Genomic DNA, 22965 nt, shown 5'->3' with positions numbered 1-22965 from the left:
TGCGCCTCCAGCTGTTTGACAAAGCTTAGAGGATGCATAAAGACAGAAGCTTCTTGAGATGCTCCTTTAAAGCTGTGAAAAATGCCAACTCGCGGGAGGAGCGTTTTCACACATGGGAAAGTAGTTCGCTTCCAGAGAAGTGAGACAGGGAAGAAATCTGTGCCTGAAGGCTACTGAATATCCCTATCAACAGACTGTGTGCTACAGACCAAGAGATGAGGAGGAGAAAAGCAATTCTGGAAATACAGATGTTCGCTAGAGAAGTTCAGATTTCAGCAGTCAACTGGCCTCGTGGTAGCCTGATAGGACAAGGAGTAAATTCTAGACAATATCACTGGGTATTATTAGTTCTATGAGATACACCATACATTCTTGTTCCTATTTCATCAGCCAAGGGTCTTCTGTAGAGACCATGGAAGACAGGAGGTTCTAGCTGAGGGTCGAACTGTTGTGTCCGTGGTGCTCTCTGAGGTTGTTTTCTTGCACACGTTTCACTACTCAACTGGCGGACATCATCAGTGATAGAAGGGAGTCGGGCTTTGCGCTGATGTTGGGGGAATGAAACATCTGCAAGAAAACAACCAAGTTCAGAGATCACCAAGAACCCCACAGTCCTTCTCCTCCTCCTCTTCCACTCTGCAAACCCCACTCCCCTCAAGCACTGATAATGTAGCTCAGTTGGGTAATGAAACATGTGCAAGAAAATAACCAAGTTCAGAGAGCACCAGGTACCCCACAGAACTCCTCCTCTTCCTCTTCTCTTGGTCTCCTCCTCCTCCTCCTTCACTTCCACTCCACACATCCCACTCCCCTCAAGCACTGATAATGTAGCTCAGTTGGGTAATGAAACAGGCGCAAGAAAATAACCAAGTTCAGAGAGCACCAGGTACCCCACAGAACTCCTCCTCTTCCTCTTCTCTTGGACTTCTCCTCCTCCTCCTCCTCCTCCTTCACTTCCACTCCACACATCCCACTCCCCTCAAGCACTGATAATGTAGCTCAGTTGGGTAATGAAACAGGCGCAAGAAAATAACCAAGTTCAGAGAGCACCAGGTACCCCACAGAACTCCTCCTCCTCCTCTTCTCTTGGTCTTCTTCTCCTCCTCCTCCTCCTTCACTTCCACTCCACACATCCCACTCCCCTCAAGCACTGATAATGTAGCTCAGTTGGGTAATGAAACATGTGCAAGAAAATAACCAAGCTCAGAGAGCCCCAAGAGCCCCATGGAAGAGACACACCAAGCCAACCATCAGGCGAACGGGGCTTGAACTCAGGCCAAGGAACTAATGTGAACATCTCAGACGAGCATCTCCCTAGTTCAGGTGAAGATTAAAGGAGAGAAGGCAGAAGTGCATTCAGACCTGCATGTTTTTGTTACTATAGTTTTACAATAAAAGAACTCCTGACCTCCTTAGCATGGCTTCCTTGTCTGATCTACCTGGAAGGATTGACAAGGAGCCAAAGAGGAGAGATGAGACGGAGTTAAGAGAAAAATCTTCGGAGATTCTCGGTCATCCAGGTCATAGTTATCCCAAAAGTGTTTTTTTTTTCCCAAGAGGCAACTGAACTTTCTTGTTTTTCTTTGAAGACATTTCGCTTCTCATCCAAGAAGCTTCTCCAGCTCCGATGGGGTGGTGGGGAATGTAAATCCTTCCAAACTGAAGAAGCTTCTTGGATGAGAAGCCAAAGAAAAACAAGGAAGTCCAGAAAAAAAAGCACTTTTGGGACAGTTAGAGAAAAGCCATTTACACAGCTCGGCTCAGAGGACTGGCCACCTTCTACCTCCCCCCACCCCCCTCCCGTGTAATTAAATATTGCTAGAGTAGCTTCCAGAACACGCTTGTCTGACATGGATGGCATTTACCCCAAGCAGCTCGCAAGAGAACCTGAAAAACTGGGTCACTGGCTCGTGGAGATTCGGCAGCTCTTCGGGGACCTGCCATTTTCCAAATCAGGTCTTGTGCGTGAAGCAGATGAGAGGCACAAATAACAAGCACTTAAAGGAACACTTGGCTTCGAAGGAGCCACGTGGAGGACTAGGACCTTCGGTGTCAGAAGATCAGGGGTAAGCAGAGACGGCTCAAAGTTTGGATCGAAGAAAAGAACATAAGCACTTTTGTTTCTATTTGGAAACCGCTCCTGGACTTTGTGCTCGTGGTAAGGGGGAAGAAACAAAAACTTTGATTTGTGGTTTTCCTGATTAGCTTGTTTTGCCGTTATAGAAGTGGCTGGTTTGTACTATTTATACTAATCTATACTATTTGCTTTCGTATTTTTGTATTTTGTATTATAAACTAATAATAACAATTCAAAAAAAAAAATGATGATGAAGATCAGGAGTCACAATGGGCAGAAGAAGCCAGAACCAAAGTTGTCACCTGGGCCCTGATCAGGTCTACCTCTGAGCCCGGTGGATGTACCAAAAGGCAGTTCCTGGCTCCAGGTATTGCTGGTGGACAGAAGCTCTACATAAACATGACCTTCAGCATCCTAAGTCTAGTGCCAGGCCCTTCAAGACCAAATCTTTGCCTTCAAGCGTTGCTGTCCTTTTACTTCAATCGGTGCCCAAGCGGTGGTCCTTCTCCCTTGTTACCTTAGTTCAATGCCCACTGATCCAAAGCCTCTTAGACATGATCAAGGAGCCGATAAGATTCTTCCTCCCCAGCATCGGACCTTTTAAGATCAAGTCTTTGCCTTCAAATGTTGACTTTTTATTTCCATCAATGCCCAAGCTGTGATCCAGGGGGTGAAATTCAGCAGGTTCTGGAGAACCGGTAGCGGAAATTTTGAGTAGTTCGGAGAACCGGTAAATACCACCTCTGGATGGCCTCAGAGTGGGGAGGGAATGGAGATTTTTCAGTATCCTTCCCCTGGAGTGGGGAGGGAATGGAGATTTTGCAGTATCCTTCCCCTGGAGTGGGGAGGGAATGGAGATTTTGCAGTATCCTTCCCCCGGAGTGGAGAGGGAATGGAGATTTTGCAGTATCCTTCCCCCAGGAGTGGGGAGGGAATGAGATTTTGCAATATTGTTACACCAGGGGTGGGGAGGGAATGGAGATTTTGCAGTATCCTTCCCCCAGGAGTGGAGAGGGAATGGAGATTTTGCAGTATCCTCCCCCCAGGAGTGGAGAGGGAATGGAGATTTTGCAGTATCCTTCCCCCAGGAGTGGGGAGGGAATGGAGATTTTGCAATATTGTTAGACCAGGGGTAGGGAGGGAATGGAGAGTTTGCAATATCCTTCCCCCAGGAGTGGGGAGGGAATGGAGATTTTGCAATATCCTTCCCCCAGGAGTGGGGAGAGAATGGAGATTTTGCAGCATCCTTCCCCTGCCACGCCCACCAAGCCACACCACGCCCACCAAGCCACACCACACCCACCAAGCCACGCCCACAGAACCAATAGTAAAAAAAAAAAAAATTGAATTCCACCACTGCTGTGATCCTCTTCCCTGCTAGCATAGTTCAAGGCCAAAGCCTCTTAAGACAAGATCAACGGGCCGATGAGAAGTTGCAAGCAGAAGTCCAGTGCTGGTTCTCCTCCTTCTTGAAAGCACGTTCTTCAAGATCCTTCCTCCCCACCTTCCCAGGCCCTTCAAGACCAAGTCTTTGCCTTCGAACGTGGCTGAGCTTTCATTTCAATCGGTACCCAAGCGGTGGTTCTCTTCCCCGCCTACTTTAGTTCAATATCCACCGATCCAAAGCCTCTTAAGAGATGATCAATGGGCTGCTAAGAAGTTTGCAAAACGGGCTTGCAAAAGTACAGCCGGGTTTCCGTTATCTCCGTCTCGATTTTGCATCCGAAGGATGGAAGCTTCGGAGGCAAAGGCAAGGCCCTTGGATCTCAAACGTGGCATCTCTTTAGCCTTATTGGCCCTGACTGCCAATGCATCTCACTTAGATGCAGATCCTGCCGTCGTTTCGTTTTCTTTTCCTGCCCTTATCTCAGCTCCGTCATTAGGAGCGGGGCGCGCTTCCTTGCTTCTCGGCGTCTGTTTTGTATGCCAGGACGCAGCCTTCTTTCTCCGGGGACCGAAATTGCTCTGTGCTGATAGCCTGGAGGGATGGCTGAAGTGCCAGGATTTCATCTGAGGGCGATTTCAAGAAGATACACACAAAATAATCCAGGAAATATAAGACACCCTCCATGGGCTGGACGCAGGCACCGCATCGGAGCGTGACTACAATTCTGGTTTCTTTTTTTTGCTGCAGTAGGACATGACCAAGTCGTTAATTCCACCCTGCAACGTTTAATTCCAGGCCGCGCGGAAGTAAAGTCTGGTTTGGATGGGGTGGGAAGGGGGGGGGGAAGAGAGAAAGAGGCTGAAAGAGGAGACAAGGCTAAATCTTTCTCCAGCAGGATAAATCTTTCTTCCGGTGGGCCCTGAGAAGTGTGTTGCCTATGGTCGCCAGATTACCCCCCCCCCCAAAAAAAGATGTTGAGACTTTGGAAAAAGTGCAAAAATGAGCAACTAAGTTGATTAAAGGCCTGGAGATTAGAATAGGATAGGATAGGATAGGATAGGATAGGATAGGATAGGATAGGATAGGATAGGATAGGATAGGATAGGATAGGATAGGATAGGATAGGATAGGAAAGGAAAGGAAAGGAAAGGAAAGGAGTGGAGTGGAGTGGAGTGGAGTGGAGTGGAGTGGAATGGAATGGAATGAAATGGAATAGAATAGAATAGAATAGAATAGAATAGAATAGAATAGAATAGAATAGAATAGAATAGAATAGAATAGAATAACAGAGTTGGAAGGGACCTTGGAGGTCCTCTAGTCCAACCCCCCGCTTAGGCAGGAAACCCTAAACCACTTCAGACAAATGGTTATCCAACAACTTCTTAAAAATTCCCAGTGTTGGAGCATTCACAACTACTGGAGGCAAGTCGTTCCACTGATTAATTCTTCTCACTGTCAGGAAATTTCTCCTTGGTTCTAAGTTGCTTCTCTCCTTGATGAGTTTCCACCCATTGCTTCTTGTCCTGCCCTCAGGTGCTTTGGAGAATAGCTTGACTCCCTCTTCTTTGGGGCAGCCCCTGAGATATTGGAAGACTGCTCTCATGTCTCTCCTAGTCCTTCTTTTCATTAAACTAGACATACCCAGTTCCTGCAACTGTTCTTCATATGTTTTAGCCTCCAGTCCCCTAATCCTCTTTGTTGCTCTTCTCTGCACTCTTTCCAGAGCCTCCACATCTTTTTTACATTGTGGTGACCAAAACTGAATGCAGGATTCATATTAAAACATATGAAGAACAGATTTGGGTTTGGCCAGCCTAGAGAAAAGAAGGACTAGGGGGGACATGATAGCAGTCTTCCAATATTTGAGGGGCTGCCTGAAAGAAGAGGGGGTCAGCTTATTGTCCAAAGCACCCAAAGGCAGGACAAGAAACAACAGACGGAAACCCATCAAGGAGAGAAGCAACCTGGAATTAAGGAGAAACTTAATTTAATTTCCTGTTCGTCGGGCGTCCGTCCGTGCCGGAAACCGGAAGTTCGGATGCTGGCTCGCACATGCGCGATGAACCTCCGCCGGCACACGGTGACGAAAAGGTTAGCCATCACTGCCTTACACCATTTCTGACAGATGGCTGCCCAGTCTCCTCTTGAAAGCTTCCAATGACGAATCCCCCACAACATCTGCAGTGATTCACTTAACAAATGCCTCAAGAGAAGTCGAAAAACGGGGCAAAACTCATTTAATGAAATTTCTCACTTAGCAACCTACACTTTGGGTCCAATGGCAGCCATAAGTCGAGGACTGCCTGCATTCATTCGTAAAGGATCTTTTAACGATGGTGAGCTGCACCGGAGCTTCCAATCCAAAACCAGGAGGGGAGAAAACTACCCATAAATGAACCCGGTGTCCGATCAACCATCTTCTCAAATCCTGAAGTTGAATGTGCCTTTTAAAGGGGGGGGGGGAGGAATATATCTCTCTCTTCCTTTCTCTTTCCCTCTGCAACCTGGGGAATTGAATTTACTTGTCAGACAGGACTAGAAACTCATTAGGAAAGACTCCCAACGCTGCATTTGCAGAGGGAAATACAATGATCTTATCAGACTTTCTGCAAACTCAAAAGCGGCTTTGCTCTTTCCGAGCTATTCAAAGGCTGCCTCCAGGAATGTTATTTGCGCTCTCTCTCTTTCTCTCTTTTTTTTTTCCAAATAGAAAAAGTTATCTTCATTCTGAGAAATAAGCCCATCTCGAACATAAAGTGGAATGCTAAAGAGAAGAACTTCAGGGCAAAAAAACCTGAATCTCTTAAGTACTCCTAGCAGAAGCCTGATCAATATAACAATCCTGAGTTGAGGTTCTTCAAGCTTTTCCTCTCCGGAGTAAGTCAAGTCTGTTGACAAAGAAGTTCCAGGTAACCTTCCAACTTACACCCAACTCAACTAGGAACCGTTTGAAGGTACACATGGAGAAAAGCGACTTAAAAACCTATCTTCACATGACAACCCTTGCATCGTTCCCACAATCATCGGATCAAAATCTGGATTTTCTTTGAAGATGTTTCTCTTCTCATCCAAGAGGCTTCTTCAGAACTTCTTCTTCAAGGTCTATGGAGATTCTCAGTCATCCAGGTCATGGTTGTCCTAAAGGGGCTCCTTCACGAGGCAACTGGATTTTCTTTGAAGATGTTTCTCTTCTCATCCAAGAAGCTTCCTCAGCTCTGACTGAATCCTTCCATTCCCCACCATCCAGCCAGAGCTGAAGAAGCTTCTTGGATGAGAAGCGAAACGTCTTCAAAGGAAAACCACAAAGTCCAAGTTGCCTCTTGGAAAAAAGCACCTTTGGGTTGTAACTTTGGGTTACAAAGGGTTGTAACTTAAGGACTACCAATGATTGTTGGCCAACTTCAGCTGAGGCTCTTAACATTTTCACCACCGTGCCAGGGGCGAAGACAGAGCAGGCTGCACCAAAATGGAATCTCTCGATCCTCTCTTCAAGGATGGCATGGAAGACTTGGCCTGACCACTCCTCCTTGTGAAAGTCCTTCAGAAAAAACTGGCTTTAAAGAATCAGAGTTGGTTGCAGAAATGAAATCCAGAAACCACACACAGGTAAACCGATTCAGCAGGATTCATTAACTTCTTTATATACATATAATACATGAAGATGTACAATACCAATATAGATTCTTCTTCAGCGTTGTAGCAGTTACAGGCAAAACACAAGGCAGGAGAGAACAGTTAGTTTCATTTCAGCAGAGCAGACTGGTTTCAGTTTCTCTGCACAGACTCAGAAGCTGCAGACTAAGATACAGTCTGGCTTCAGTCTGTCTCAGCTCCCAAACAGCCCTCATTGGCTGACTTAATTGCTATGCCTATTCTTTGGCTGACCTATTCCAGTCTATGAATATTCATACTCTGACATAAAGGACATTGATTCTACGACCTCAACATCGATGCTGGCTTCTAAGAACGAAAGCTTGGAGAGAAACCCTCATTGAACTATTATGAGCAAGTGACGAATCCCACGGAGAAGAAGAAGGGATGGAAGTACAAAAGGCTTCCTTTGTCAACCACAGTGTGTGATGCGCTGAAGACTTGTGACTGAACATCTCGCCCGAAGTGACTGTAATATTAGCATTCTTATCTAGTTTTCTGTGTGGCTCGGAAGATCTGTTCCCTGTGTCTTCCACGCGGCTCGAGAAAAATGGTTAAACCTTCCTTCAATTTCAACCGACACTAATCCAATGAAATTATCATATCACCGGGTTTTTTTTGCCTCTCAAAAAGAGGAGACGCTGATTTTATTTTATTTTTATTAAGTCTGCCTGTAGCTACTACTTAAACCGTGTTATTATTTAGCATCAAAGGGAGAAGCGGCATATTCTCCGATACAAATGACGCTGTTATAATTTGCCCAAGATTAAATCAGGAGAAAGCGAACGAATAAAAAGCGCACAGCAGCAAGCGAAGAGGTGACAGGCGTTTACGTGCTAGTCTCATAAACTACGTGTTCAACTAATCTTCCGTATCTGTCTCGGGCCTGGGGGTTGGACTAGAAGACCTCCGAGGACCCTTCCAGCCCTATACACGACCTTCCCGAGCTCCGTTTTTGCTGGCAGAGGGTTGCAGGAGGCCGTCCCAGCCACAAACAGAGCTCAGGTTTCACTGGCAGAGCGCTTGGGCCACCACAGGTGCCCCCGACATGAGTGATGTCATGCTGGCCACATCCACCCTGGTCACACCCAGCTGAGCCCCCCTCCCCCCAAGGTCAAACACATCCCTGATGCGGCCCTCAATGAAATTGAGTTTGACACGCCTGTCCTAGAAGGATCGCCCAAAACCCAGCTTGATGACGCTAAGAAGAACAGGCCACTGCCGTTCTTTCAGAAGGGAATCCAACTTGGGAAAAAAATGTGTTCCTTGAAGTACTGCAGAATTGGAAACTGAGCAGTTTCCTCGTTTACAGTTAACAGAAGCTTTAATTCATTCTATTGTAACTCTTATAGGTCTCTTCTTCTCCTTCTCCCTCTCCTTCTCCTCCTTCTTCTCCTCCTCCTCTCCTTCCTCCTCCTCCTCCTCCTCTTCTTCTTCTTCTTCCTCCTCCGCTTCTGCTTCCTCCTCCTCCTCTTCTGCTTCTGCTTCTTCTTCCTCCTCCGCTTCTGCTTCCTCCTCCTCCTCTTCTGCTTCTGCTTCTTCTTCTTCCTCCTCCTCTCCTTATTCTTCCTGCTCTTCTTCTTCTTCTTTTATTTACTTTTAGACCTTACAAGAGTTGGAGACAGCCGGTCAACAAAGCAAATCTTTCCTAAGATCCACGAATAATGTGGGAGGAATTCTTATTACGAAGGGTTTAACCGACAGAAGGGACCACACAACCCAGGAAAGGAAAATATTGCCTAGGTGGGAAAAAAAACAAAAAGAACGAGGCAAGACCAGAAAAATGTGTGCTTTCTTTTAAACCAGAGAAACTGAAAATCAAAAGCAACAAGATGATGGAATAAAAGCCTTAGCTCTAATACTTCCTGCAATTTTGTTCTGTGCCAAGGGAACCACTACGAGAAAAACAAGAGTTAAGCACCAAGATATGCAGTGGTCCTCGCCTTACGACCGCAACTGAGCCCAAAATTTCTGTTGCTAAGCGAGACCGTTGTTAAATGAGCTTTACCCCATTTCAGACCTTTCGTCTAAAGGTCGTTGAGGGAATCCCTGCGGTATTTAAAATTAGTAATTAGAATTATGGAAAATAAAAACTACAATAAAAATTATTATAAAAAAATAAAATAAAATTAGTAACACAGTTGTTAAGTGAATCGGGCTTCCCCATGGACTTTGCTTGTCAGAAGGTCGCAAAAGAGGATCACGTGACCCCAGGACACTGCAACCGTCGTTAAATATGAGTCTGTTGCAAATCGTTTGAATTTTTACCAAGGGACCATGAGGAGGCTGCAATGAATGTTAAGTGTGAAAAACAATCACAAGTCACTTTTTTCAGTGCCATTTCAATTTCACCTTCCTTGAGGAAAGAGATTTTAATTGTCTAGTAATCTCCTGGACAAATATGACTTAAAGGACTGGTTTAGTGGAAGCCTAATTTCAGAAATAACTGAAATATCTACTGTATTCCCATGCTCTGTTTTGCAGAGGGTCTCGCCTTCTCAATTATTAGTAGTAACCTGCTGGTGCACAGTGCAGGAGTAACCATTTTGATAATAGGGTAGGGTAGGGTAGGATATAGAGTAGAGTAGAGTAGGGCAGGGCAGGGCAGGTCATAGAGTAGAGTAGAGTAGGGTAGGGTAGGGAGGGTAGGGTAGGATATAGAGTAGAGTAGAGTAGGGCAGGGCATAGAGTAGAGTAGAGTAGAGTAAGGTAGAGTAGAGTAGGTAGGGTAGGTAGGGTAGGGTAGGATATAGAGTAGAGTAGAGTAGGGTAGGGTAGGGTAGGGTAGGGTAGGGTAGGGTAGGGTAGGGTAGGGTAGGGTAGAATAGAATAGAATAGAATAGAATAGAATAGAATAGAATAGAATAGAATAGAATAGAATAGAATAGAATAGAATAGAATAGAATAGAATAGGAGCTTGGAGGTCTTCTAGTCCAGCCCCTTGCTCAAGCAGGAGAACCTATACAATTTCAGACAAGTGGCTGTCCAGACTCGTCTTAAAAACCTCCAGTGATGGAGCGCCCACGATTTCTGGTGGCAAGCTGTTCCACTGGTTAATTGTCCTCCCTGTTAGGAAATTTCTCCTGAATTTCCAGGTTGCTTCTCTCTTTGGTTAGTTTCCAACCATCGTTTCTTGTCCTGCCCTCCGGTGCTTTTGGGGAATAATTTGACCTCCCCCCCTCCCTTCTTCTTTGTGGCAGCCCCTCAACCAAAGCGTAGAAAGGCAAAAGGTATTCATTGAAAGGACAAACACGCAGACCTCAACGCGTCCATCAAACTAAACCCTTGTCTTAAAGACCCTGCGGAGAGGGACACGTCTGCCTCGCTTGTTCCCCGGTTTATATTCCCTCTTTTTTAAAAAAAAACAAAAAACAAAAAACCCAACAATCCTCTGATCCCCTGCTGGGTATTTTTAGCTTCTGATAATTTGTAATTAGTCCTCATCAACCTAATCTTTTAACCAAGGTGCTTTCGTTCCAACCGTCTGCCTGTTTGCATCAGTGCATACTGATTGAGCCCAGGCCTGGTTGCCATGCAGCCTGTTTTTATTCTCAAAGCTGGAGAGAGGATGGGTTGTGCAGCTGCTGTGTGTGTGTGTGTGTGTGTGTGTGTGTGAGAGAGAGAGAGAGAGAGAGAGAGAGAGAGAGAGAGAGGGAGAGGGAGAGAGGGAGGGAGGATAAGTGTTGATAGCCTGACTGGAAGGACACCTTGAAAGGATGACTTTCGTTGCAGGTGCTCCTCAACATGCAAACCACAACTGAACCCGACATTTCCGTGGCTGAGACGTTTGTCAAGATATATCTGGCATCCTCACAGACCCATGATGGCGAACCTGTGGCCGCTGGAGCCATGTTGCCTGGCACACGCGGTGTCGCCTGTTCCACTTCCGGGTTTCTGGTGCGCATGCGCACACGATGATCAGTTGGCCTTTGTGCGTGCGGCAGTGCTGGAAAATGGAAGAGCTGGTCTTCCGTTTTGTTGTGGTCCGCCAGCCGCCTGCGGAGCTGGCAACGGAGTCGGACGGTGAGGAGGCTGGGGAGGAACATGGGCCAGTCCTGGAGTCTGGGAAAGGCTCGGATGAGGGCTCTGCGTCGGAGGCAGAGATGGGAGCCAGGGCCATCGGGGAGTGATGCGCGGACTCCGGAACCTCCAGAGGCTGACAGTAGAAAGGCAGAGGAACAGGAGGAGCCTGTTCCTAGTGCACACATGAGAAGAGCTGCCAGAAGGCAAGAGCAGCTAAAGCAAAAGGGACGACTCAGGAGTAAGGCCAAGAGATGATTGGCCCCTCCCATAAGGCTTAAAAGACCAGCAATGGCTCTTGGTCTCTTGGTCGGAAAACAACATTGATAGATTTGTTTCTTGTCTTGGTGCATTTATTTCTTGTCGGCGTCTTCTGCTTCTGAACAACTTTTGCCAAGAAAAGCCTTTGGCACGTTGCCAAAGTAGACCAAGGTTGGTGATAAGGCTGAAGAATTATGTTATGAAGAATTTGTTTTGATTTAGTTTGGACTATGCTGAGAATGAGTTAATTCTCAGCTGTTCTAATAAAGTCTGTTTGTTTCGAACTGATTGCGTCTGATAATACCTACTTGGGCCTGGGTCACAACACGCTTTCTGGCATGAGCATGGACGCCAGCCAGCTGATTGGAGCGTGTGCCTGCGCGGCAGTAACCGGAAGGCTTGCTGGTTGGCGCACATGCACATGCCGGAAACCAGAAGTACCTTATCCGGCATGCGCAGGCCCCCTGGGGCAGCTCCTCTTCCTGTTCATGGCCTTGATGAGCGCACGCATGTGCAGTGTTCTCTTTTCGACATTCATGGCCGAAAAGGTTCGCCATCACTGCCATAGACTTATCAGAAGGTTGCCAAAGGGCATCGCGTGACCTTAGGATGCTGCGACCGTCATAAATTGCTTTGTTTAGAGCCGTTTTAACTTAGAGCAGTCCACTCAATGAACTCAAGGACGACTGCTGTTGTAAGTCAAGGACTACCTGTACAATAGTCTATTACATTAGCACAGACAATGGTGCTGTGTGTTTTTGAATTCTAATCTATCACCTGACACCATGAAGCAAGATTGGCAACCTTGAAACTTGTGGACTTCAACTCCCAGAATTCCCCAGTCAGCCTCTTAACGTTGCCAAGCTTAAGACACTCCTGCCTTAAAGATATTGCAGAAAATCCTCTTTCAACCAGGGTCCTAAGTGATTGAAAACTGAAATGCGGGAATTATTTTGTAAAAAAGAAAAGAAAAGAAAAAAGAACCTGTTCTTTCAGCCTCTACTCGGATTGGAATCTACAGCTTCTTGCAAAACAATCTCGACGGATTTGAAAAGTAGGGTAGACAAGAGAAAAGTCATAAAAATATCTCGTAGTAGACAAACAAAAGAAGAGTGCAAGCAATCCCCCGCAAGCGTTATTTTCAATCCGGTATCAGAGAAAATCCTAATAATGTGTATTACTGTGTGGTTTTGCAACCTTCTCTAACAGGTGTGATAAAGAGGGAGGAAGGTAATTGTCTCTTGGACGGGAATCCAGCTAAAATAATATTTTTGGGAAATGTCACGGGGTCTACCAAAGAAGGGTATCTTGCAATGGCAAAATAAATTATTGTATATCATGTACCGTCCGTAATGTTGGCAATTTTCAAGATCATGTTTCTTACTTCCCCCGCCATCTCATATGGACCGATGCTTCTGAACAGCGTTCTTCACTCCATCGACCGGTTGCAAGCACACTAGAAGTTGTCCCAACTACACCAAGTTCCTTCGGAAGCATATGGAGCCCATTAAATCAAAATGTGCCTCTGATTTTAAAACAAATCTTGAAGCAGCCCTGGGACCTGAAGGATCACCCACTCCTGATCCGAGAACATGGAGAGTGGAGAGAAGGCAAGAACACTGCAGGCTGAACAGGCTATGCAGGAGAAGAGTGCCCTGCCCATCTTCACAAGGAACACCTGGGGAATGACACTTAAGGAGACGCTGTGGGGAGGGGCATTTGTTGGGAACAAACACTGAGTTCCTGAAGTATTGAGTGCCAACGTTTGAACTTCCCAAAAGTCCTTGCATTCTTTCTGGCTTTCTGGATTAATTAACTGGATCCTTTGCTTCCTGAACTCCTTGATTTGCCCTGCTGGATTTATTGCTATGTAGCCTTGGTGCAGTCAGTGCTGGGCTGAACTATTTGAAACCCGAGGCTGCTTGAGGTGTGTGTGTGGGGTTTGTCATCACTTTGTTCTGGGACTTGCCAGAAACGTGGCAGCATTTGGGGAAATTTGGAGCAATAAAGGGAACTGCCAGCTTTTTGTGTTATCTCTGTGCCGTGTCCCGGGTAATCACACTCCCTCTCTGAAGAGCGAAGGAGAGAAGGAAGGTGGATTTCATTTGCGTACGGAACCACTTCACCAGCCATCATTGGCCTTGTAAACAGAGGACTGCTTGAAGAAATGAAGACTAAGTGGGCACTCTTGAGAAGCGTTTTCCTCTCGCTTGCCTGAGCACTCGTGATTTGATCGCTCCTTTCCATCTGGAATTCAAGTTCCCCGCTTCCCTTCAAGGAGGGATGAGCAGGGGAGGAGAAGATTGGCAGGATACGGCTCGGCCAAGCAATTTCAAGCGAGGTCAAGCTGGAGGACAACAACATGTTCTCGGGATCCAAGATGCAAGTGCATAAAAGCCAACCATTTCATCGGTTCTACTCCACTTGAACCTTAAATGGAAGCCGGGGAAGAATTTGGGAGAGCGTGGCCCCCATCACGCGCCAAGGATCAAGACCATATGTTAAGTTGGATGTATTGCTCAAGCTTCTAGATAAGAATCAAATTAACTAAAGTTCATATCTGATAACGGTCAACAGAATTAAAGGGGTCTGGACCTACATTGCTTGTGGCAACGTAAGGACTCTAAGCTAATGACATGTTTAACTCCTACCTCCAGTTTTGGCTGCTCTTCTCCTAGAGTCTCCTATGGTTTCAATTGTCTTAACTTCCTCTTCCCCTGTTAAGCTGCGTGGTTTTCAATTCTCCCAAAGTGGACAAAGTTTTAGGATGCATGGGGTGCCACCACCCAGGGACTCCCAAAACTTCTGGTCTTTCCGTAACCTGAGATTTTTTATTTTTTTTATGAGCTGTAAAGATCTGAGCAGTGAGTAATATCCATGCGACAAACTTTTATAGGGATGAAGGAAAAATCAATGCTGCCTGCAGTGAGGTGTCAGTAACCAAGGGGGTGGCAAGAGACGAGGGGGGGGGGAGAGGAGGTGGATGGAGCCCCCAGGCATAATTCAAGCTGTCTCTCACAAGCCAAGAATCTGAAGGCAATCAGCTGTTATACAGACTTGTTCTCAACCAACATCAATATTGGTTTCATCACTTGCCAATACTAAGTTTGGAGCCAAACAGAAGGAGAAAGAAGCACTGGGGCATTAATTCTTCTAACCACCCAACTATTAATTTTTAAAAAAATCTTTAACTCAGCCCAGACTCGTGAAGGTACTGAATGACAGATCATTCCATAAATTTAGCAGGACGCATAAAGATAACAGAATAACAAAACAGTTTTGGAAGGAACCTTGGAGGTCTTCTAGTCCAACCCTCTGCTTGAGCATAAGACCATGAGATAAGATGTCAGCCTGCATCTTTGCTTTCTTTCAAGCTTTCTGCCAGCTGCCATGGAAACGGCGGGGAGTGGGAGGAAGCACTGGGCATTTGGGAGGGGAAGCGTGCAAGAGGTGGAGATGGAATTTTTCTGAGAAGTGATGAGGAGGCTTGGACTCAGAGAGGCCAGCTTGGGTTATTTGCCATCTTCAAGGCCAACCTTCCTGGGATTGACATGCATGGAAGAGGAGCACGGAGACTTTCCCAAAACATCTTCCTGGCTGATGATTTGGGTGCCTCACTACTGGAGGGTTGAGCTCTGGGGTTTATTTCGATGTGTTTCTTCGCACGCATTTTGCTTCAGATCTTGCCTGACCTTTGCTGCATTTCAGTTCTTTCCTAGTAAAAGTACATTTTCTCTAAATCTATGGAATCCAGGGTTTTTCTTTCCTAGGATTGGAGCGGAGGCAGCCCTGACACCCCTGCCATTCCAGACAAGTGGCTGTCTGGTCTCTTCTTAAAATCCTCCAGTGATGGAGCACTCACAACTTCTGAAGGCAAGCCGACTTTACGCAGGATCTAAATCCTGAGGAACCTCAACAGGCCTCTCCAACCGCCTCCATCCCTGTACATCAGCTGCCGTCCCCAACTCCTAAGATTAATATTCCCCTCCACACCTATTCCGGAGCCCTGAAATTCCACCGGCGATTATTTTTAGCAAGGTGAGTGCCTACGTCGATTCCCAGCCGCGTGAGATGCCGAAGTCGCAGGTGAGACCAGAATGAGATATTTAGTACAAGGAAAAAGCTTCAAGGTGTCAGCGGTGAGCTGTATTTCAACGAACGAGCCTCCAAATGACTCGGGGGGTGGGGGGGAAAAACACCGGAACCTTTTTATTTTATTTAGGAGTGAATATGGATCTTGAATTAGGTTCTTCGGGAGCAAATGAAGTGCCGTGAGTCAATTAGATTACGGGAAGGATACAAACAGAACGAAGAAATGAAATAAAAGGAATGGAATGAAATGAAATGAAATGAAATGAAGCTATGAGCCCTGAAGGGCCAATTTGAGTCTTTCCTGCGTCCTCTTTCTGGACGGCTGCTAGCGTGTGATTGATTCAAAAGCCAGGTTAAATCATGAGAGCCTCTTCTTATTCGCTCTCTCCTTCTCTGCAGACGAAAGGAAGGCATCGGGAGTGTGTGTGTGTGACACAACGGACAACAAGTTACAAAAATGGGGGGAGAGAGGTCTGGATAACGGGCATTGCAGCCTTATCGTCCTTCTGTGTTTAGTCCTCGATGTACGACCACCATTCAGTCCCAGATTTCTGTCGTTAAGCGAGACATTCATGAAGTGACTTTTGGCCCCGTTTTACGACCTTTCTCGCCACACCTCTTAAGAGAATCGCTACGGTTATCTTCAGCAAGGGACGTGGTTGTTAAGCGAATCCAGTTTCCCCACTGACTTGGCTTGTCGGAAGGCAGGACAAGAAGCGATGGGTGGAAACTAATCAAGGAGAGAAGCAATTTACAACTAAGGAGAAATTTCCTGACAGTGAGAACAATTTATCAGTGGAACAACTTCTCTCCAGTAGTTGTGAATGCTCCAACACTGGAAGCTTTTAAGAAGATTTTGGACAACCTTTTGTCTGAAGTGGTGTAGGGTTTCCTGCCTAAGCAGAGGGTTGGACTAGAGAACCTCCAAGGCCCCTTCCAACTCTGTTATTCTATTCTATTCTGGGGAGGGGGGGATGGATACCTTCTGCCGTCAAGGATGTGATATGAAATGTGAAACAAATGAGCTTGTAACTTGCTGAGGAACTAAGAGCTGTTCTAAAGTGGTCCTTGGAGACCCGGGCATCAAAACATCAAACCCACAACTTTCATCTCCCTTCTGAAGACGGCAACCCAATTAAAGGAGGAACAGGTGACAGGCTTCAGCGCTAAGCCGTTGCTTGGTAAAAGCACTCCGGAGCTCTTGATTCCCCGTTTTGAGCAGAGGTGTCATTCCTCGCGCCGCGCCGTGCCCCCCCTCCCCAATCTGTGGGAATTGGCAATAAAAGAAAGATTTGATTCACCTCTAATAGGTGTCAAGATAAAAATCAATGCCTTGTCTGAAATCTGGGTAATTTCAAATGAAGCCATCTTGGTGGAACAGGAGGAGAGAGAGAGGGGGGGGCAGAGACAGAGAGACAGAGAGAGAAAGACGACGACAGAGAGATAGAGAGAGCGAGAGAGAGCACAAGCGCACTATTCAGTAGAGATAGTAGACATCAGTGTTTATAAGTTTGTAGTTGCATCTATGGTATACTCCATGACTTTTCTCTGAGTAGTTTCCTGCTTCCTTCTCGCAGTTAAGCAGAAAAGCACATGTGGACGGTGCATTGTTTGTTCTGTAGGGCTGTATACAGAATTTCTAACAAGAAGTCACAGTTTCTTTCTCTCTCACACATACACGCAAAGGCACACATGTACAGATAACAAAATAAACCAACATTTTCATTTTGTCCAAACACAACCAGTAGCTTTCTAAACTGACCAGGCCACCCACTCTGCATTGGCACAAAGCCATGGAGTAACTCTGTTCTCTACATGGACAAGAACTGAACGAGATCCAATCTGGTGAGCACCTTGGAAAGGAGGCCACCAAGAAATCCAAAACCCACCCAGGAAAGACCAGTGTGTGCCCATAAAACCCCCAGTTCTTGAACTCAATACCAAGGGAGAGAGTCACTTTCTTCAACACGTCGCCCCATAAACAAACCAAAGCATTTGGGTTCGCACAACCAAGCTAACCAAGATTAAAACAAACCAGGTTTCTCAAGTGGTGGCAATGCAGCCTGAATTCTTGCAATGACGGCGTTGTGTCTTATGTCAAGGAGTAACCGGTACAGGTAGTTCATCCCGTTATTTGTCTCTCGTTTTACTTCCTACAGCAATTGGCATATATCTCCATGCCCAAATTGGAAAACAATCTGGATTTTCTTCTATTTTTGCCTCTGGTTTTATTTGCTAGAGGTATGCAGGTAATTGTCAAGGTACGGCCACAATGGAGCCCAAAATTCATGTTGCTAAGTGAAACATTAAGTGCAGGAGTGGCTCCTCAGGAGGAGGTCTCCTTGAGAGTAAGGCTTGGGGCTAATTGGCCACTCCCTTAGCCTATTTAAGGAGGAACGCCGACTGAAGCAATTTGCAGGGAACAACTTTAGTTCACTCTCCTTCGCGTCTGGATTCTCTGCAAATTGCTTCTGGGTTTTCTGCCAACCTTAGTAAGATTGTGATTACTTTATCTTTGTTTTCTTGTAGGCTGTTAAGAAAGTTTATTAACAGCCTTTGTTTGGAGCTATTTTAGTAAATTTAAGTTTTGTACAAATTTTGCGCGTGCTGTGTTCTTTGGGGTCCGTAGCTGGGGCAGAACACTAAATGAACTGTTGTAAGTCAAGGATTAACCTGTAACGACTTCTGATCTGTCCCTTGAGCGAGCTGGCCTTGGTGCCTTTAATACCCACTTCTGCCTGTTGACTAAAGTGGATATATTGAGCCTACTAGCTTTTGAGTGGCTTTCAGCTAGTGAATGTTTTCTATCAGACAGCTAAGGCCTTTGGCTAATGCTGTTTGTGAAGTTCACACTCCCTCTTTGTATGCTTCCGGTTGCGAATGTCCCAGGGGAATAGTAAGGACTCAAATGTTGGAGGTTTTCAAAAAATAGACTGTAGAACCGTTTGTCTGGGATGGTATAAGGCAGGGGTGAAATCCAGCAGGTTCTGGAGAACTGGTAGCGGAAATTTTGAGTATTTCAGAGAACCGGCAAATACCACCTCTGGCTGGTCCCAGAGTGGGGTGGGAAAGGAGATTTTGCAATATCCTTCCCCCTGGAGCGGGGAGGGAATGGAGATTTTGCGGTATCCTTCCCCTGCAGTGGGGAGGGAATGGAGATTTTGCGGTATCCTTCCCCTGCAGTGGGGAGGGAATGGAGATTTTGCAGTATCCTCCCCCTGGAGTGGGTTGGGAATGGGGATTTTGCAGTATCCTTCCCCTGGAGTGGGGAGGGAATGGAGATTTTGCAGTATCCTTCCCCTGGAGTGGGGAGGGAATGAGGATTTTGCGGTATCCTTCCCCTGGAGTGGGGAGGGAATGGAGATTTTGTGGTATCCTTCCCCTGGAGTGGGTTGGGAATGGAGATTTTGCGGTATCCTTCCCCTGCAGTGGGGAGGGAATGGAGATTTTGCGGTATCCTTCCCCTGCAGTGGGGAGGGAATGGAGATTTTGCAGTATCCTCCCCCTAGAGTGGGGAGGGAATGGAGATTTTGCAGTATCCTTCCCCTGGAGTGGGGAGGGAATGAGGATTTTGCGGTATCCTTCCCCTGGAGTGGGGAGGGAATGGAGATTTTGTGGTATCCTTCCCCTGGAGTGGGGAGGGAATGGAGATTTTGTGGTATCCTTCCCCTGCAATGGGGAGGGAATGGAGATTTTGCGGTATCCTTCCCCTGCAGTGGGGAGGGAATGGAGATTTTGCAGTATCCTCCCCCTGGAGTGGGTTGGGAATGGGGATTTTGCAGTATCCTTCCCCTGGAGTGGGTTGGGAATGGAGATTTTGCAGTATCCTTCCCCTGGAGTGGGAGGGAATGGAGATTTTGCAGTATCCTTCCCTTGCTACGCCCACCAAGCCACGCCCACCAAGCCACGCCACGCCCACAGAATCAGTAGTAAAAACATGTGGATTTCACCACTGGTATAAGGTCTCGTGCCTTGAGCAGGGGTGGGGTTGGACTGGAAGAACTCTGAGATCCCCTTTCAGTCCTTGGACTCTACGTCTGCCACATCTGGGGAGAAGGAAGAGAGACAAGACCCCTCTGAGCAGAACGAGGTTGGATTTAATGCAAAGCAGACTTGGGTTCTCAGTCTGAAAAGCAGTAGTTACATAGGACAGAAAGAGTAAGCGTGATCACTTGTGAGTTTTGTACGTGCGTTTGTGTTCATCCCCCTTCATTCTCTTCCCCATGAAAAGCAAACATCTGTTCCATTATATAAGCTTCTGGCACCCTGATCTTAACAAAGTCTACTGCTTGATGGGACCTTCACAGACCTTTTATTTAATACGGTGGGGGGTAGATAGAAAGACTCCCACAACACAACACAACACTCTGGCCCCCCAAGCTCCACACCGTCCTCCAACTATATGATGTTCTCCAGCCAGTAGCTCCACAACGTTCATGTCCTTAAGATGTACGTTGGCAACACTTTGAGGTGTTGTGCTATCAAGTCAACTACGGACTGAAATGGAGATGTCCAAGTGTTTTGAGCAATAATAAGACATATCTTGAAGTGCAAGCTTGCTCAAATGGAATTATGGAAATGGCCCTCCGATGGTCTCCTTCCAAAGAGTTAAAAGAAGCGGAGTCATAGCGGGTGTGTCCCCAGGGTAGGGTTGTCCCTTTGTGACGCCATCATTGTGAGCGGCGAGCGTCCGTTCTGTCTCCAAAGGGATTGGAGGAAAGGAGTTGCTTCTGCGCCTGAAGAACAGAGTTCAAACTCCAGCTTGGCCAACAGATCCACCAGTTGACTGTGGACAAGTCACTTGTCTTCTCAGACTGAGATCCCCACCTGCAAAATGGGAATAATCGTGACCTCCCTTGTCGGCCTGGTGGATTAAGGAGGAGTTATGGCAATAGCAATAGCACTTAGACTTATATACCGCTTTACAGTGCTTTACAGCCCTCTCTAAGCAATTTACAGAGGCAGCAATTGCCCCCCAACAATCTGGGTCCTCGTTTTACTGACCTCAGAAGGATGGAAGGCTGAGTCAACCTGGAGCCAGTCAGGATTGAACTCCTGACAGTGAGAAATGAGTTAGGCTGCAATACTGCATTCTAACCACTGCACCACCAAAGCTCTTAATAGCAATAACCCTTAGACCTAAGCGGTTTTCAGAGTCAGCTACTTGCCCCCAACAATATGGCTCCTCATTTTATCCACCTCGGAAGGATGGAAGACTGAGTCAATCTTGAATCTGGCGAGATTCGAACTGCCAAATTACAGGCAGCCGGCAGTCAGCAGGAATAGCCTGCAGTACTGCACTCTGACCACTGCGCCACCGTGACTCATAGTTATGAGTTATGCTTAGCAAAACACTTTCACATGGTGCCCTTGACTTACAAGCACTCATCCTCTACTACAGAGACAGATTTTGGAAATAAATCACACCGAACAAAAATGGGAAATAACGTTTTGTTCGTGAAAGGAAGATATGGACTCACAGTTCTGGAAACCGAGCTCAGCAGTCCGTAGTCGATAGAAAAACTTAAGAGGAGTAAAACTTAAATCAGCGATGGCGAACCTTTTAGAGACCGAGTGCCCAAACTGCAACCCAAAACTCACTTACTTATCGCAAACACGGCAATTTAATCTGAATAATGAGGTTTTACTACCTAAAATAATGATAAACGAGGCAGAGTTCAGCTAATTGTTGTAAGAAAAACGTGATAAATGCACTTTTATGCCCCTTCGTATTTTTTCCTGCTTTTGAAATATTACGTTTAGCAACAATAAAAAAGAAAAACTTTTGTAATATCATTTCTCTCTTTCCCTCCCGCCCTCTCTCTCTTTCTCTCTCTCTTTCCCTCCCTCCCTCCTTCCCTCTCTCTCTTTCTCTCTCTTTCCCTCCCTCCCTCCTTCCCTCTCCCTCTTTCTCTCTCTCTCTTTCTCTCCCTCCCTCCTTCCCTCTCTCTCCCGCCCCTGTGAGAGAAACACGATGGAGCTGGACTGCGGCGACGGCACACGTGCCCACACAGAGAGGGCTCTGAGTGGCACCCCCGGCACGCGTGACATAGGTTTGCCACCACTGACTTAGGCGTTTCCACCATTTACAACGCCCAATACAAAAAAATTGTATTGTTTGAGCTACGTAAAAGAAAACAGAGAAGACCAGGGGAGATAAAGGCCAAAAGGCACAATCAACAGCAGGGTATCCATCTTCACAAAAAGAGGTTTAATGGTTGAAGGATTTCTTAGCCCGGAAAACAATATATGGAGGTTTACCAAATTACACTTGGCCAAGAAGGAATATATACAGCCGCTCATCCAGAACAGACAAATCGGAGGATGTCCGTTTAACTCCAGCAGACCTGAGATAAAAGTTCCGCTCGGAGCAGAGACGGGAATCGCTGCGTGCGGATGGCTGCTGGGGCGACCAGCACGGACAAGATTATCAAAGGTCTTCTGGAAGACGAGACGAGACTCTCAACAAAGAAAAGCAGCTCTTGTCAGTAGAAAGGGAAGGAGATAGAAGTGGAGAAGAGAGAGGGGGGAAATAGAGAGGGGACAGGAGAAGGAGAGAAGGAGAAAGGGAAGGAGAGGGGAAGGAAGGAGGGAGGGAAGGAGAGAGAAGGAGAGGGGAGGAGAGAAGAGAGGGAGGAGAAAGAAGAGGAAAGGAGAGGGGTTGTTGTAAAAATGGGTGAAATATGGGGTACAGGAGAAAAGAAAACAAGGGCAATTTTGGTTTTTTTTTTCCTTTTCTTGAGGGTTATGCTATTGAAATTATAACAGAAGATAATACGGATGCTAAACGGTTTAGACGTTATTGCATTCTAGTTAATATTTATATGGAAATTAAAATTTTGTGTAAAAGGTAGGAGTAAATAATATGGCATAAGGAAAACGGAACGTAATAATTAGGAATATGTTTATATGTAGGGAAAGGTATGACACTCAAACATCGCGCCATTCACACACAATGATATGTATACATTTAAAATAATAATAATAAAAACTTGATAAAAACAAAACAAGGACAAGCAGCGACAAAGCCAGAACAGAAAGCCCTTTCGTGGGACCTCAGGCCACCTCCGAATCCCGACACGCGAGACTGTAGGCAGCGCAAAAAGATGGTGGATAATCAGCATTTGTTCTGTAAACTACTGGGATGACATGGAAGTCAGTTCTAATGGGTGAGAGTGAAAACTATCCTGGTTTTTCCGGATATAAAAACAGGACTAGGTCCAGCGGTGTCAAACTCGATTTCATTGAGGGCCGCATCAGGGTTGTGTTTGACCTTGGGGCGGGAGGGTGGGTGTGGCCAAGTTGGGCGTGGCCAGCTCAACATCACTTGTGTCAGGGTATCGCCTGTGGTGGCCCGAGCTCACTGCCAATGAAAATGGGCTCCGGAGCTCCGGCGGCCTCCTGCAACCCTCTGCCAGTGAAAACGGAGCTCGGGACGGTTGTGCGTAGAGGGTTGCAAGAGGCCATTGCAGCCGAA

At 46.4% G+C, this 22965-nt stretch overlaps 1 protein-coding gene across 4 annotated transcripts in view; it reads right to left on the bottom strand.

The window, feature by feature from the left end:
* Positions 1-22965, bottom strand: part of MAD1L1 (mitotic arrest deficient 1 like 1) — a 350909-nt gene that overhangs the window by 151068 nt on the left and 176876 nt on the right. The gene's annotated exons all lie outside the window — the stretch shown is intronic.

The sequence above is a fragment of the Pantherophis guttatus genome, chromosome 14, assembly GCF_059756535.1.
Source record: "Pantherophis guttatus breed Tessera chromosome 14, ASM5975653v1, whole genome shotgun sequence".
NCBI lineage: Eukaryota > Metazoa > Chordata > Lepidosauria > Squamata > Colubridae > Pantherophis > Pantherophis guttatus.
Note: the sequence above shows the minus strand (reverse complement) of the source record. Positions and strands in the feature narration are given on the sequence as shown.